The 16,998-nt window shown below is 46.1% G+C and overlaps 1 protein-coding gene across 1 annotated transcript in view; it reads left to right on the top strand.

Moving 5' to 3' along the window:
• Positions 1–6,480: 6,480 nt before the first annotated feature.
• TAT (tyrosine aminotransferase) overlaps positions 6,481–16,998 on the top strand; it is a 35,063-nt gene continuing 24,545 nt past the window's right edge. Inside the window, exon 1 of the mRNA XM_084755817.1 lies at positions 6,481–6,643. The gene's annotated coding sequence lies outside the window, so the exon portion shown is untranslated. The remainder of the gene's footprint in view (positions 6,644–16,998) is intronic.

Below are 16,998 nucleotides of genomic sequence, written 5' to 3'. Positions count from 1 at the left end.
TGGTAACATTGCTGCTCTAAACTTTGGTGGTGTTACCCGACCCCTAGCTGCTGTGACTTATTCTCCCAAGTGAAGCCAGCAGTGGCGATTTCCTCTCCATCAACTTACAAAGCTTCTTGAGTTTGCTTCCCCCAGAGCGTACCCATCTATTCAATCATCCATCTTTCCTCTCAGCCATCCACCCACCCAGCCAACCACCTACCCGTTCACCCATCCATCCATCCACGTGTCTACCCATCTACCCACCCATCCTCCCATCCACCCACCCACCCATCCATCCATCTATCCATCCATCCATCCATCCATCCATCCACCCATCCATCCATCCACATGTCTACCCATCCACCCATCCTCCCATTCACTCATCCACCCACCCACCCATCCATCCATCTATCCATCATCCATCCATCCATCCATCCATCCATCTATCCATCCATCCATCCATCTATCCATCCATCCATCCATCCACCCATCCATCCATCCACATGTCTACCCATCCACCCATCCGCCCATTCACTCATCCACCCACCCACCCATCCATCCATCTATCCATCATCCATCCATCCATCCATCCATCCATCTATCCATCCATCCATCCATCTATCCATCCATCCATCCATCCACCCATCCATCCATCCACATGTCTACCCATCCACCCATCCTCCCATCCACCCATCCATCCATCCACCCATCCATCCATCTATCCATCCATCCATCTATTCATCCAGCCAGCCAGCCAGCCACATATCCACCATCTCACTCATCCAGCCTCTCTCATTCATCGTTCCTCTTCCTCCTCAATGAAGTTATGTTGCCGGTCCATTTATTAGAATAACCTCAATTTTATAAAGCTCTTTTAAAAAAAGAAATGAAAGAAAAACTATTCTATTCATAATTGTCAGCCTTTAATTTTTCAAAGTAAGGACATTAAAGAGTGAAAGCAAAAACAAAAAAGGGGGCAGCCATGGTGGTGCACGCCTGTAATCTCAGCACGTGGGAGGCAGAGCAGGTGGATCTCTGTGGGTTCGAGGCCAGCCTGGTCTGCAAAGTGAGTCCAGGACAGCCGAGGCTACACAGAGAAATGGTGTCTCAAAAAAACCAAACCAAACCAAGCCAAAAAGAACAACAACAAACTAACAAATAAACCGCAGAAAACTGGCCTGATAGTGCTTTCATTAAGTTAGGATTCAGCAGGTGCAGGAAGTGTCTTAGGGAAGTCCCCTTGGACAGAGCTGGGACTCTGGTGAGTGCAAACATTGGACAAAAACATGGAAAGGTGCTGCTAGAAAATGACTAGGAGGGCTCTGCTCTGTGTAGTCAGAGCCATCAGTGACTCAAGGAGCCATTTTTAATTCATGTTTTTCAAGGTGATGGGGTTCTGAAGAAGTGCCTGCTTGGAGACTCACTCTGACCCTGTCTTCCCACAGATGTGAGTCTGGTGACATCCCTGTGTCTCCCGTGCTCACCATGGTGCCTGGGACTGAACATCTGCTCCAGCTGGCCAGAGAGATGTCCCTTGGTGGTGGGCTCTAAGAAAGGGTCATGGCAGAGAGCAGTATCTTTCCTGAGCTTTACATACAGGACTGGCTTGGCATTTCATTTCTCACAGCAGCTGGAATTTAGCCCTCCGTGGTACCATCCATGGAGAAGGGGTGTTGGGGGCATCCAGAAGTTTTTATGTCTCCCAAAAGAGTTGTAGCTGTCTCTGGCTCATCCATGCAGTTTCTCTGCTTTGAGAATGTTATATACTGGCCTCCCGGCCACTTCTGCAGAGGCTTTGGGTGCCCAGTTCTAATCCAAGGTCTACCAACGTCACCCCAGAGGCTACTCCAGCTGACTGCCCTTCCTGACCTGGCGTCCATGCCCGGATCTATTACCGCCATGCAGAACATTAATCTCTGAAATCCCTTTCCAGCCCCAACTCAAGAGTTTAGAACCCGAGACTCCTATCACCAGTTGAGCAGGTCTGCAGTTCCAGCCCGAGATCTCTCTAAGTTACAAATTGGAAGGGGGTCGTCAGAGTACTTTGTGTTTTTCAAGACTCTGAGGATGTGTCTGCTTGGAGACCTATACTGGAAGGTTTGGTTTCTTTGTAAACTCGGTTGTATTATGTAAGTCTGTTTTTGTTCTAATCCCAAGTGTGGGATTTTAGTTTGAGCTTTAACTTGTTTAACTTGAGTTTTAACCTGTTGTCTCCCGAGGGGCGTGGCTTTTGCCAGCTGGTTACTTTCCTCCTGCAGCATGGAGAGAAGGGCGTGGTCTAGGGCTCTGAGGATGTAAGCGCACGGAAGAGAGGGTGGTGGGCGTGCGGTGTCGGCATGTGCCCTGTAGCAGTTGGAAGAGACCAGAGACAGACAGTGTTGGCGATTTGGAGAGAAACGCTTCAGGGAGAAGCGGCTTGGAGGAGACTTCTGGCTTCGCCTGCCGTTGACGGAGACGGGTATAGCCCGAAAGAACACAATGGACCCTAAACAGCCAAGAGAAGTAACCTTCTATTTCCTACATAGTGTTGGGACGTTGGAAGGGAAGTTGAGGCCTAAACACCCCCAAGATGAGTTTAAAAGAAAGAGAGCTACAGAGACCCACTCTGACCCCCATCTTCCCACAGATATGAGTCTGGTGACATCCCCTGTCTCTCCAGCTCTCACGAGGACCCAGGTTCAATCTCCTGAACTGGCATGGGGCCCACTGATTCCAGTCCCAGGGAATTTGATACCTCTGTGGGCACCAGGCACTCATGGCCATGTGGAGCCCAGACATGCAAGCAGGCAAAACACACATACACATAATAAAGTGAAATGAATTGCACCTCTGATTATGATTATGATTGTTCTCCAGGGGCTCCTGGACAGATATTAGGCAGAGGATAGAAGGCCCAGCACAGGTGGGAATTCTTTTCTGAGAAAATTCTCTGAGGAAACGTAGAGCTTAAGGGAAAAAAGAAAGCATTTGCCATTGGTGTGCTCAAGCTGATTTTTTAAGAAAGAAAAAAGAAAAGAAGATTGAACTTATGTTCCTAATTTTATTTAATTCAATAATCACTTAGGGAACTAGGCACATGTAAAAACAGGTCCTAAAACAACTATGAACCACAGTTGTAGTGGTGCATGCTAGCTCATGGCTAGCCTGGTCTACATATCAAGTTCTAGGCCAGCCAACCTACACAGTGAGAACTTTTCTTTCTTTCTTTTTTTTTTGGGGGGGGGGAGGTTTCGAGACAGGGTCTCTCTGTGTAGCCTTGGCTGCCCTGGACTTGCTTTGTAGACCAGGCTGGTCTTGAAAAACCAAGAGAGAGAGAGTGTGTGAGAGAATCTGTGGAGGCATGGGGATAATGAAATAAAGTGAACATATGAACATACAAATGTTTCCCCCCCACCCCCGGGGGAAGAAGATCAATTTTCCGAAGCCACATGTAATTTACATGTGTATAGATAAGAACCTTTTTTGCTTTGTTTTGCATTGCTATCAGTTACCTACAATTTACTGAGTTGTTAAAATAGCCCAAAGTCAATAAAAGATATGCATCAGAAAACCACAGAATGTCCTCAACCTGACACTGTTTCTCGCAGAAGCGAGTAGAAAAGTCTGGCTTCAGCCAGGAAAGTGGGACATTAAAAACTCTTAGCTATTGGGTCAAGGCCTGTCTCTGGAGCTCGGGCTGAGAAGGTCTACTGCTGGCTCTCATTTAAAGCCTTTTGGCCTTTAAAGCCTTTGGCTCTGCATTTTTTTTTTAACTTAAACAAACAAACCTATTTTTACACATGTGCATGCACGCACGTGTGCCAAGGTGTGAGCATGTGGACAGCAGTGGTTAATGTTGGTTAATGTCTTTATCAATCTCCATTTGGTTCTTGGTTTTGTTTTGCTTTATTTATTTATTTATTTATTTATTTATTTATTTATTTATTTATATTTTGATAAAAGGTCTCTCTACATAGCCCTGGCTGTCCTGGAACTGATTATGTAGACCAGGCAGGTCTCAAACTCACAAGATCAAGCTGCCTCTGCCTCCCAGTTCCTGGATCAAAGGTGTGTGCTACCATGCCCGGCTCCACTGACGATCTCTTTGCTGACCCCGAGTCTTGCAGTCAGCACATGAGCCTCAGGAATTACTCTGTTTCTGCCTCCCCAGTGTTGGGGCTACAGAGGCACAACCCTATGTCTGGGTGTCTGGGTTTTATGAGAGTGTTGGGGGATCCAAACTCAGGAGTTCATGCTGATACTGAGCACTCTTATCCACCAAGCCGTATTTTCCTATCTGGCCTTTTGAAATGGTTCCATAGGGCACCCGTTTAAGAACTAGTGTGTGGACGATGTGTCATGGCCCGTTTTGTGTTGCTGTAACAACACACCCAGAGCTTGGTACTTCATGAAGATGATAGGGTCACTTAGATCACAGTTCTGAAGGTTTATGAGTGTCTGCTGCATGAAACATGAAACGATAGGGAAGGGAGAAGGAAGACAGCCTTGCTCTTTTCACAGCAGCCTGCTCCCCTGTGAACTAATCCACGCCTACGAGACCGCTATCCTGGGAGTTGGTCTGGCGCGCTGTGTTTTCAGATACTGAATTCTGTGCCCCGGTTGCATCAGACACGGGGCATTGCCATGTACATTGATTAAGGTTGTGTTGTAAGACCCCCGGCACGGTGGTCTTAACGTGGAGACCCCCACCAAGAACCAGCGAGACCAAGGTTTCGGTTGCAACACGCAAGAGGCTTTATTGTAGAGGGACGGGTACCCGGGCGTCTCAGTCTCCGGAGAGGCTAGCGCCCCGAGCGATTCTTTCGGGGGCCTTTTATAGGGATTTTAGCGGGAAACGCAGGTACAGAAGCGAGAAGCATAGTTACAGGGCTCTGATTGGTAAATTTAAATGAGGCGAGGTTATGGCCCGGTCATTAGATGGGCTCTGGGAACAGGGGAGTTCACCCGTTCTCTGGGCCAGGTGGTCGTCCATAAATATCTTGTTTGACATGAAGCGAGGTTATGGCCCGGTCATCAGATGGGAACAGGGGAGTCTACCCATTCTCTGGGCCAGATGGCCGGCCATAAATATCTTGTTTGACAAGGACAAACTGTTTCTGTTATCTTAGCACGCTTTTATCTTTTTCCTCTGGGCCCCAGGCCTCATCTTATCCCGGGAACCTATTATTCTAGTCTTGCCTTGCAAGATAGCGTTACTGCTGCTATGTTTGCTATGTCGGTTGCACAGGGGAGGGGGTCTTACAGTATAAACTTTGCTCCCCAGTTATCTCTGGCTGTTTAATAAAGAAGCTGGCCAGCCAGTTACTGGGCAGAGGAGATAGGTAGGCAGAACTCCCACTCCTAGTCTTGGGGACTCAGGTAGGGACCGTGAGGGAGAGGAGGGGAAAGAAGACGAGATAGAAAGGACCCAGTGATTAAGGTCACTGACTTGATGGCACAGAAGCAGCCCAGCCAGGGCCAATATGGCAAGTAACTGGGGGCGTGAGGATGGGAAAAAGCAAGACTAGCATAAAGGATTAGTATAAATAGATATCTGCCCAGTTATGGTGCCTAAAGCTTGTTAATAAATCTAGTAGGTCTCTGTCATGTATTTGGGAGCTAGAGTGGGTGAATAGAAAAGGCTCCTGAGGCCAGCCTGGTCTACAGACTGAGTCCAGGACAGCCAAGGCTACACAGAGAAACCTAGTCTCAAAAAAAACCAGACAACAACAAAACATACATATATATATATATTGAAAGATCCCCAAAGGGAGACCCTCACTCAAGCCTCGGGATGGCGTGCACCCAAAGACACACAAACGACCATCTTGCTGTAAACACATGAGGCAGTTTATTGGCGGAGCTCCGGGTCGACACGTATCTCACGCAGGAGACAGAGGGGTCGACCCAGAAGCCCAGGGGTTAGGGGTTTATATGGGCAAGGGTCGGGGGGGGGGGGGGGGGAGTGGGAAGTTTTGGCACGGCCACACACGATTGGTTGTTTCAAACATTTGAACATCAGCAAATTGCGTAGGCAGATCTGGGGTAAGCTCAGACTTAATCATATGGGTACAGTCCTTGGTTCCTGTCTTTCTTGGAACCTGAGGGTAGATGTTTATCTGAGCTAATGACACATCTGGTTAAACTCAAACCTGGAACATTGTGTGCGGGCCTCAAGGCGGGGGGGAGGGGGGGGGAGGGGGGGATTAAGCAGATACCATAAGATTGGATGAGGGGTCTTAGCTCATTACTCACTCGACGCCCGGCCCAACAAAACATCTTGACAAATGGTGCTCAATGTATGGCCTGTGGGAAGGATTGTAAGCTTTGTCACAGGTGAAAGCAGTCTTGGTGGGCTTTGCCCTTGGACACACCATGGATACTCCCTGAGATTAACCTTGAGATAGACTGGGTAGAGCCATCCTGGGCCTGGAATTCAGGAAGCAGAAGTGGGGATTCCACCTGGACTATTGTGTTTCTAATCGACCCTCAAGGGGAGAGGGAGCCGACCCCTGACCCCTTGCACGTGACAGACAGGCAGGCGGGGAGGACAGAGAGGAGCAGCAGGTTCAGACCGGGCTTGAGCACGCACTTGGATCGGTAAAAGGATCAGCGAACAGGCCGGACCAGCGCGCAGACCAGAGACACCTAGGGACCCGTCCCGTGGACCGGATACTGAAAGGTTCACTCTTTTTTTTCCCTCTGTGTAAGCTAGCTGGGTTGTATAATAAAGTTTAATTGTTAAGAAACAGAACCAACAACGGACTTTTACAATCCAGGCTTAGAACTTAAGAACTCCCCTTAAGCACTGTCCTAGTGAAATAACAAAGGGCGGGAGACTGGAAACAGGCGGATAACAAAAATTGGGATGTGGTTCTTTAAAAGAGGGCAAACCATGCCAGGTGGTAGTAGCGCACACCTTTAATCCTAGCACTCTGGAGGCAGGCAGATCTCTGTAGGTCTACAAAGTGAGTCCAGGGTAGCCAAAGAAACACAGAGAAACCCTGTCTTGAAAAAATAAAACCAACCAACCAAACAAAAAAGGGTGGGGGGGGGGGCAACCCAAAAGCTTCAGTGCACCTCCCAGGTGAGGCTTTTTTAGGAGGCCTTTGAGCTAGCTAGACCACCAGGTGCACTTCCAGGCACCGTAGAGGGGCTGAGAAGGAAGCCCGGGCCGGTGGGAAACCAGCGGATGCATGGACAGGGCACAGCAGCGTGGGTTCTCGCAAGGGCAGCATTGACTGCCAGGGCAGCCGGGCCTGTAAGCAGCAGGTGGCAGAACTGTAGAGTGTGCGGTAACACACATACACCCACAGGCGCATGGAGTGGTAGAGTGCTGTTGCCAGGTCTGGTGGGCAGAGAGCTACCTGACCTGCGGCGTCTGAGTCAGTCGCATTTCATTTCGAGCTCTGAGCTGAGCAACAGAGGAAGACAGAGAGCGCACAGAAGGAATTGGAGCACAAGGAAACTTCTGACAATGCAAAAGAGGTTTGAGATTATGTTTTAATGCTAAAAATACATAGAGATTGGGCATGAAAATCATAGATATAAATAATTTGAACTTGATAAATTGAAAGAAACAAGATAAAGATGAAAATAAAAATAACAGTGCTTTTGGACTCTATGTAATGCTATTTTATTTTATTTATTTATTTTTTTTGTTTTTTGGTTGTTTTTTTGGTTTTTCGAGAGAAGGTCTCTCTATGCTAGCCTTGGCTGTCCTGGACTTGCTTTGTAGACCAGGCTGACCTCGAACTCACAGTGATCTGCCTGCCTCTGTCTCCTGAGTGCTGGGATTACAGGCATGCGCCACCACGCCCGGCTTGTAATGCTATTTTAAATGGCTCAAAAAATAAAAACAAAAAGGAAACAGATGAGTGACCTAACTGAAAGTGACACACTATGGATTATGATTATTATTGTTGGGTTGGGGGGGACATCAGAAAGGGTTTCTGGGGGGCCTGGGTTTCCAGGTTGGGCCTCTAGAAGGGCTAGATGGCTGCAGGGAGTCAACTGGCCAGCAGAGGGCAGTGCAGGCTCTGGCTCTGTGCTAGAGCACAGCTTTTGCCTGCCACACCTGCATTCCCACACCTAGATCCCCTGGGTGTAATTTGTTCTAGAACACTGGCCGTTGAAGTCAGCACACAGTTTCCTGACCTTCCCTTAGTTCCCCAGGTGAACTTGTGAAGTCACCCAACCACTCTGCAGCCGAATGCCTTCATTTGCAAGACAGGTGATGGTACCAACTTCGTAGGGCTAAAAAATAAAAAATAAAACAAACCCTTTCTCCTTTAAGCTGATTTTGTCACAGGAACAGTAAAGAAACTGAGGTAAGCTTCAAGAGCAGTGTGTGGAGTGCATGGCATCACATTATTCATCTCCCTTCTGGGTCGCTCGTGTTTACAGCACACTGTGGACACGGTTATGACACGGATGAAGCCAGTCCTGCCCTCAGAGCTTGCAGACTCAGCAGAAGGCAGCTAGGAAATGCTGAGATGGAAAAGGCGGACATGGGGGACAGGATGAACCCAGGGGAAGCTCCCGGAGCAGGAAGGTGATGAAGGGAGGCTTTGGGGAGACAGAAATCTGTGGGGTTGGGAAAGCCAAGGCAGGGAAGACCATCGAGATGAGGGGAGTAACAAATGGCTGGTAGGATTGGAGACCTTCAAGTCCAAACGCTTCTGTTTGGAGCGTAGTGGTGGAGCAAGAGAGGAAGTGAAAGAAAAGGAGACCAAAAAAGTAAGGATGGGGCCGGGCCCTAAGAAACCTTTGATGGCTGGGCGTTTGCGATGGTACTATTGTGGCTCGCTGTGCCACAACCTCTACTGTGGCTCGGAGGAAACATGTTAGCACTTTAACTCAATCTGCGAATGTTGTTAGGTTTTTTTTTTTTCCTGACTTGAATTTATTGTGCAAATGACCTGTTAGTGCGTACCTGCCATTTATCAATAAATGTTGGCATATGGGCTTGCATGTCAGGTTTGAGCTTAGAGGCTGAGTGGAGTCATCAGAGATGGCTTTAAAATGTATTAACTATTATTACTGCTATTATTTGTGTTGTGTATGAGGGTACACTGTACACGTGTGGACAGCAGAGGGCAACTTTAGGGTGTCGGTTCTCTCCTTCCACAGTGGGTCCTGGGCATCGAGCTCAGGCCATCAGATTTGTGCAGCAAGTGCATGTCGTCACTGAGCCCTCTCTTTTAACGAGAAGAATGCCTTGAAGTTGTCATAGGAAAACATCCAGAATATTCTGGAGGGGAAACAAAGCCCTAACCCAAACTCTAGCGTTGAGGATGGAGATTGTGAACTTGGGAGCTATAGAGTAAGGAGTGGGTGTGTAAGCAGTAGTATGGAATGTTGAAGAAAAACCTCACCCTGGATCAAATACTCAGCGAGTTACACCATTCAAAGTGCTCCGTGAGTGTCAAGTGCCCAATTGCATTAACCAGGCTAGGGACATTAAAGGGAAATGTGCAATTCCACATCTCTACCACTAGATGTCGCGCGGGTCTAAGTAAAGTAAACACACTCCGCCATTTCCTTTCCTCCTCAGAGCCATAGTGATAGACTCAGAATTCAGACGTACGTGCTATTAGGAAAAATAAGCAAAAATGGACCATGAACTATCAGTGTTAATTAGGTTAATAAATATCTAGGTAAAGGGAAATCAGGGCCTGTGAGATGGCTTGGCAGGTAAAGGCTCTTGCTGCCAAGCCTGGGGATCTGAGTTTAGTTCTTGGAACTTCTAAAGGAGAAGGAGAGAAATCAACTCTCACAAGCTGTACTCTGACCTCCACACATGTGCTGTGGCAAACGTATGTGCACACATGTGCAGTCACACAAAATCCCCTTTAAGCATTTGTCTGTATTCGGGGCTTTTCTGGACCTTCCCAGGCTTCCAAGTGCCCTCTGAGTGTCAGTGTCTTCTGTTGGGGTCAAAAAAACAAAACAAAACAAAACAAAACAAAACAAAAACCCAAAACAACCCAAGCAACCACAAGAGACCAGCAAAGCAAGATTTTTATTTGAATTAAGCAGCAAAAACTGACCAGTCAGGCACAATAGCACAGACTCGGAGCTCTGGCTTCAGTGAGAGACCACATCTCAAAACAAGGTAGAGAGAGGGAGGAAGCTACCCAGCATTGGCCTCTGGCTCTGCATTCATGTATACACACACATGCACGCGAGCCACACATAACAGCTACGTATACACACATCAATATTTTATCGTTATTTTAGATTATCAACAACCTTAAAATAGAAATTTCTGAAAGTAGGGAAAACTTAGAGACGAAATTAAAATCAACCATAGAAGACGACTCATCAATTTGCTTTATTCTAAATAATATGAATTCTTTTCTCAGTATCTGTGACTTCTGATCTGTACACTTGCTATTACGAAAGGGCTTCCAGCTGATGCAAGGTGAAAAATCGAAAAAACAATGGTTTATAATTTCCTAAATAGAGTCCTTGGGGTGGTTTTCATGTGTTCTCACCTCCAGCTCTTTCAGTGCCCAGGGGCCACCTGCTGTCACTTACATCAGCCTCAGAGAGGGCAATGTTATCTTAGGATGTGGTGAAGTTTGCAAAACCAAATTAATTTTTAAAAGCAAATCTATGCTTGGCAGTTCCTCCAGCTCAGGGAGAAGTCAACTGCTGCACCAAGCAAACATACAAATGCAGTGGGTTTTGAAACTCCCATGCCCAAGGCAGGGTCACCATGACACAGGTGCCAGGACGGACCATCTGGCAAATCAGATCCAGGAACCCCACTTCCTCTGTGTGGAATCTCTTTAGACTTTAGTCCTAGCAAAGGTCTGTCTTAGTTGGCTGCACCAGAGCCTTAAACCAGGTAATAAAAAAAATTTTTATTTTTTTGGCTCACAATTCTGGTGGTTCAAAAGTCCAGCAAGCATGGAGCCAGCTCCGATGAGCCCTCCCCTACCCAGCAACAGGACTGCATGGTAGAGAAAGCAGAAACAGAAACGAGCACCTGTGAGGTGCTGTAGGAATTGTCTGAGTGTGCCGACCTTATAAGGGGCCTTGCACTAGGCTCCACCTCTTAAAGGCTCCACCCCTCAAAAGCACCACAAAGGAGACCAGATTTCTAGCCTGTGAGTCATTGGGGAACACATTAAAATGACATCAAGCCAGCAGGGTGGCTTTCCTGAGACTTTAAAAGAAGTTTCCATCTCTCTATCTCTCTATCTCTCTATCCTCTCCCTCCCTCCCTCCCTCCCTCCCTCCCTCCCTCCCTCCCTCCCTCGCTATGTATCATCTCTGTGTATGTGTGCATGTGTATACTGTGGCACAACTGTGGAAGTCAGAAGACAACTTGTGGTGGTTGTTCTTTCTTTCCATCACATGTGATTCTCAAGGATTGAACCTAGGCTGTCAGAGTTGGTGGCCAGTGCTTTTACCTGCTGAGAGTTTTCTTTTTAAAGACAAGATCTGAAGATATTTTTATTTATTTATTTATTTAAACTTTTTTTTTTTAAGATTTACTTTATTATTATGTATACAGTGTTGTCTGCTTGTTTACCTGCAGGCCAGAAGAGGGCACCAGGTTACATTATAGTTGGTTGTGCCGTAAGTCTTTGTCTCAGAAGTGGTATTAAAAAAAAAGAGAGAAAGATTTATTTATTACATATACAGTGTTCTGCTTGCATGTACACCTGCACACCAGAAGAGGGCACCAGATCTCATTCTATATGGTTGTGAGCCACCGTGTGGTTACTGGGAATTGAACTCAGGGCCTTTAGAAGAGCAGGCGGTGCTCTTGACCTCTGAGTCATTTCTCCAGCCCTCAGAAGTGGTATTTTAAGAACGGATTAGGTGTGATGCTCTGAAGGTTTTGCAGATATTCCCCTAGTTAGTGGATAAGGAAACAAAGCAACAGACCCTGGAACTGGAGGAATTTTCTGGTTTCTTCCTTTTTCATCAAACTAACGCTGCTGTTTGCTCCTGAGTACGAGCTGACTTGTATCTTCTCAGACTTGTACAGTGGAGCCTCAGCTCGCTGAGATCTCACTGAAGTACATGTGGTCACTGATCTAACCTAGTTCCCGAGGACTGATGTCCCTTACAAAAAAGGAGGAACTCTGGATGTGCTCATGGTGGGAACTCCATGATAAGATGAAGGCAGAGGCCAGGATGATGCAGGCCCATGCCAAAGAACATCAAGGATGCCAGCGGCAGGAGCCGGAGAGGGGCACAGAACAGGTCCTCCTTCTTTCTCCAGAAGGAACCAAGGCTGGCATCTCACCTTTGAGCATCTCACCTGGTCCAGGAGATGATGTATTTCTGATGTTTAAGTGGTCAAGTTTTGGGGTGCTTTGCTGTGGTACTCCTAGGGAAGAAAAGTACTAAAAACCAAGGAGTAAGCAGGGGGAGGTCATGGTGGTCCTACCGAGGCTATCCTCATCTCTTCATCCTTGGTTGATAATTTCATCAGCGTGGGCAAACTAGAAAAGTATTGCCTTCCTCGCTTGAGGGGCATGTAGTTTAGAACAGAGCACAGGGATGGAAGAAAACAAACAAACAAACAAACAAACAGTAGTGATCTTAGTACAAACAGAAGAGGCCCATGTTAGATGTCCCAAGGGCCAGCGTGGGAAACAGATCAACAGAATTAGCCAGGTTTTGACAGAGAAGTTGGGAAATGTGATGGATTGTCATTCATAGTAAGCCTTGACGAACCCATATGTGATCGGTGGTCTCAGAAGCCATGTACAGAAGCCGCTAGCTATATGTCCCTGGCTGAATATGAAATTTTGGTACGTCCAGAAGAGTCATAGAGAAGAGAAAGGGAAACAGGTAGGAAACTGTTGACAAATGAAGCTTGAAGCAATCTCAAATCTGATGGGCAACATTACTCTATACAATTAAATGTTAAATAAAACAAACACCTAGACATGTCATGGTTAAGCTGTTGAAGGCCAGAAATAGTGAGACAAAGCTTGAAAGTTCTAAAGGAAAATGGCATATCAGGTGAAAGGAACAACAATAAAATCAACTTCTCAATTGAAACAATAAATGTCATAAGAAACCGGGGCAACATATTGGGAATACTAAAAAGAAAGTCAAGCAGGAACATGAATTCTCCATCTAGCAAAACTAGCCTTTAAAGACGAAAGTGCCTGTCTGTCTCTTCTCATTTGTTTTGGAACAATCTAACTACATAATCCAGTCTGGCTTTGAACTCACGATACTTCTGCCTCAGTAATTACAGGCAGGTACTAACATACCTAATGATTAAGATATTTTTGCTAGCAATTTTGCCTTACAAGAAATATAACAGTAAACACTTCAGAAGGAAAAGAAATTGCCAGTTGGGTGCAGTGGTATACTCTTGTAGTCCCACCTACCTGGGAACACAGAAGGTCAAGGCCAGCCTGGTAATCATTTTTTTTTAATATCTATTTTAATCTTTCTTCTTTTGTACCTTTCTTTAATATTTTATTTAATTTTAATTTATGTGTGTTGGTGTGAGGGTGTCAGAATCTTGGAGTTACAGACAGTTGTGAGCTGCCATGTGGGTGCTGGGAATTGAACCCGGGTCCTTTGGAAGAGCAGGCAGTGCTCTTAACCACTGAGCCATCTCTCCAGCCCCCAGCCTGGTAATCATAATGAGACATTATGTCATAAAAACAAAAGGTTTTGACTTCTCTGTATTTACCCACTTTCTTCTTGGTCTCCACTTCCCCAAGACCAGGACTTCACTGAGACCGCTTAATGAGGAATGGGGGAACTGTAGTGTCATGAGTTGACTATGAAATGTCTCCCACCTGGTCAAGCATTGTATATGGGATCTCCAAGTGATGGTGCTTCTGTGAGAAGTTCTAGAAACTTCAGGAGATTGGAGGAAGTAGGTATGTAAGGGATTCAAGTCACTTCCTCTCTCTCTATTTTCCCCATCATAAGGTACAGAACCTTTGCCACAACACTCCTGCTTATGTAGCATCTGCCAAGCAGCCGTGAGCTGAACCCTCTGAAACCCTGAGCAAAATAAGCTGCTCTTCCTTTTAAGTTCTTCTCTAGGTACCTTGGTCGCAGCTACCCCAAAGTAACAATAAGCATCACATAACAGGGGCCCGGGTCACTCGGTCACTGTCTCACTGCTCAGAAGAAAGTCTCTGAGGGCAATGTTGTCATGAACACCATGACATAGGTCACCACCATGCGTGACTTAGAAGAAGTAAGCATTACTCTCATTAAGGCACTGACACTGGAGACTGTTACATTAGCTGATGCTAATGGGCTTAAAATAGGGATATGCTAGGGAAAGTAATTTTACATTTAAAAATTTATTTACTCCTTGAGAATTTCATGTATACCATGTATTTTGATCATATTTACTTCCATACCCCATTAAAACTTCTCCCAATCCTCCAATATCCCCTCAAATGTATCCTCTTGTGTTTTTTTTTTTTTTTACTTATAGCCTACTAAGTCCTGTTAGTGTTGTCTCTTTGTGCATGGATATAGGGCTGTTCACTGGTGCATGGGCAACGCTGGACAGGCCATAGCCCTGAAGAAAACCGACTCTCCTTCCTCCAGTAGCATCAGCGAGCAATTGCTCTTAGCTAGGGGTAGGGCCTCGTGGACCCTTCCTCCATCCATGCTGGCATGCTGACTGGCTTGACCTTGTGTAGATGTTGTGCAGACAACCACAGATGCTATGAGTTCATGAGGGCCACAGCCTTGTCATGCCCCGAAGACACATTTTACAACAGTCCTCCTCCAGCCCTGCCTCTCACAGTCTTCCTGCCTCCTCTTGCACAATGTCCCCTTGAGTTCCTCTTGAGCCATCCGTTATGAAGAAAGCAGTTGTAAGAGCTAGAAGATTAGGAGGGTCTGGAGAAAGGGCTCAGGTCTCCTCAGAGGCCTTGGGATTTCTCCTCTCCCCTTCTCTTCCTCCTCCTCCTTCTCTCCCTCCTCCTTCTTCCCCTTCTCCTCCCCCTCTCCTTCTCTCCCTCCTCCTCCTTTTCTCCCTCCTCTCCTTCCTCCTCCCCTCCCTCCTCTTCCTCCCCCTTCTCTTCCTCCTCCTCCTCCTCCTTTTCCTCCTCTTCCTCCTTTTACCAAAGATACAGGGCATATGAAAATACATCAAACAAACTGAGTTTTGCATAGTTTGGAATTTTTCCTTCTCATTTCCTCTTTAGTATGTTGTTCGGGTTTATATTTTTTGTGTGTGTGTGACTGATTTGGGCACCTGAGGATATTTAATTATTCTGGACCTAGTTTTCCTCTTATGAAAAGTTTTTGTCTCCACTGAAAATGAGCACAGTCGTAGAACTGACCTTACAAGTTGGTTGTAAAAATCATGTGATTTAATATACTTAAAACATTTTGCTGGGCGTGGTGATGCACACCTGTAATCCCAGTACTTTGGGAGGCAGAGGCAAGCGGATTTCTATGAGTTTGAGGCCAGTCTGGTCCTCAAAGTGAGTCCACGACAGCCAAGGTTATACAGAGAAACCCTGTCTCGAAGATAATTGTTTTCAATTGGGGTTGTTAGTGTCAGATGTCACTTCTTTTTCTTCTTGTCATTTTATATCTTGAATCCACCATGTTTTACACAGGTGGTGAAAGCAAAAAGACATTGAAAAAAAATTAAATTGGTCAGCTGGTCATAGTGGTGCACACCTGTAATCCCAGCACTCAGGGAGGCAGAGGCAGGCAGATTGCTGTGAGTTCGAGGCCAGCCTGGACTACAAAGCCAGTTCAGGACAGCCAAGGCTACACAGACAGACCCTATATTGAACCCCCCCCAAAGAAACCAAAAAAACTAACAACCCCCCAAATTAAATTGGCCTAATACAATTAATGTTTATTTCTTAATTATGCAAAAACTGGAGGCTAAGAAGGATCCCAGCCATGCTGGAAGCATCTCTGTGATGTGCATGCTCACACATATTCAAGTACATGTCAATGCATGTGCCTCTGAAGGTCAGAGGACAACTCTAGATGTCGTTACTTGGGCCATCTACTCTGATTGTAATTGAGGCTGGCTGAGTGGCCAGTGAATCCAGATCTCTGCCTGTCTCTGCCTTCCCAGTGCTGGTACCGACCTCCCCAGCTGCCCACACCAGCATGTCCAGTGTTCTTTGTTTTTGTCTTTTTAAAATCTGTGCTCTGAGGCTGAACTTGTGTCCTCACACTTGCCAGTCAAGTGTTATACTGACTGAGCTATCTCTCCAGCTCTGTGGTGGAAATTTCTTCAGGCACTTCTCCATCAGATTCAAACCCTTTCTCTTAGGTGAGAGTTGCTATTCAATGCCAAGAAGGCAGAGTAGGTGAGCTTGTCCAAAATACCACTTTTAATCAGGCCGTATATTTGGTTGGCTTATTTGACACTTGTAAGTCAACATTGCAACATTATTATGTATTTGTTTTCTGATTTAAAAAATAATGGGTGATGTGCTTGCATTTTGACCTTTTCTAGGAGCTAAACATCTATCTCTTGAGTCACTAGGATTTTAAAAACCGCCCCGTTGTACATTACGCTCTTGAACATCATATTTAAAAAGTTAAATAAATATGATCCTTGCTTTCAGAAATGCACAAACATTAAATGAAACAGACATTCTCTCTCTCGGTACGCACTTTGGTAAAACCGCAAGCTAGGAACAGTGCCCAAATATTTACAAGGTCCCTAAGCATCCCAGTTAAAAGTGCTTATGTTGGGACTCACTGACTTGTAAGCGGCAGTTAAATCAGTAGAGCAATGAAAGTCAGTAACTACCAAAAATAAAACGTATGGGCCATTTTGGCAGGTGGGTCACAAATACAAATCCTTGAGAAATCCACCGCATTGTGTATGCACACCTGTTCCTAGAACCATTACTTTCTTTAGTGCTTTTTAAAGCACTAAATGAGTTGGGGTGACCATAGGAGAACTAGTATATCCATTCCTTGGGGTTACCTACGGCTGCTCTGACATCAGGACGCACTCTGTCATTATCTGCGTGCACTCTGCACAGAGAACTGTGTCTCAGAGATAGCCCCCTATTCCCCAGGGCTTAGGTCTTG

The sequence above is a fragment of the Acomys minous genome, assembly GCF_964271855.1.
Source record: "Acomys minous genome assembly, chromosome: 14".
NCBI lineage: Eukaryota > Metazoa > Chordata > Mammalia > Rodentia > Muridae > Acomys > Acomys minous.
The sequence above is the reverse complement of the archived record's forward strand: the minus strand, read 5'-3'. Positions and strand labels throughout refer to the sequence as shown.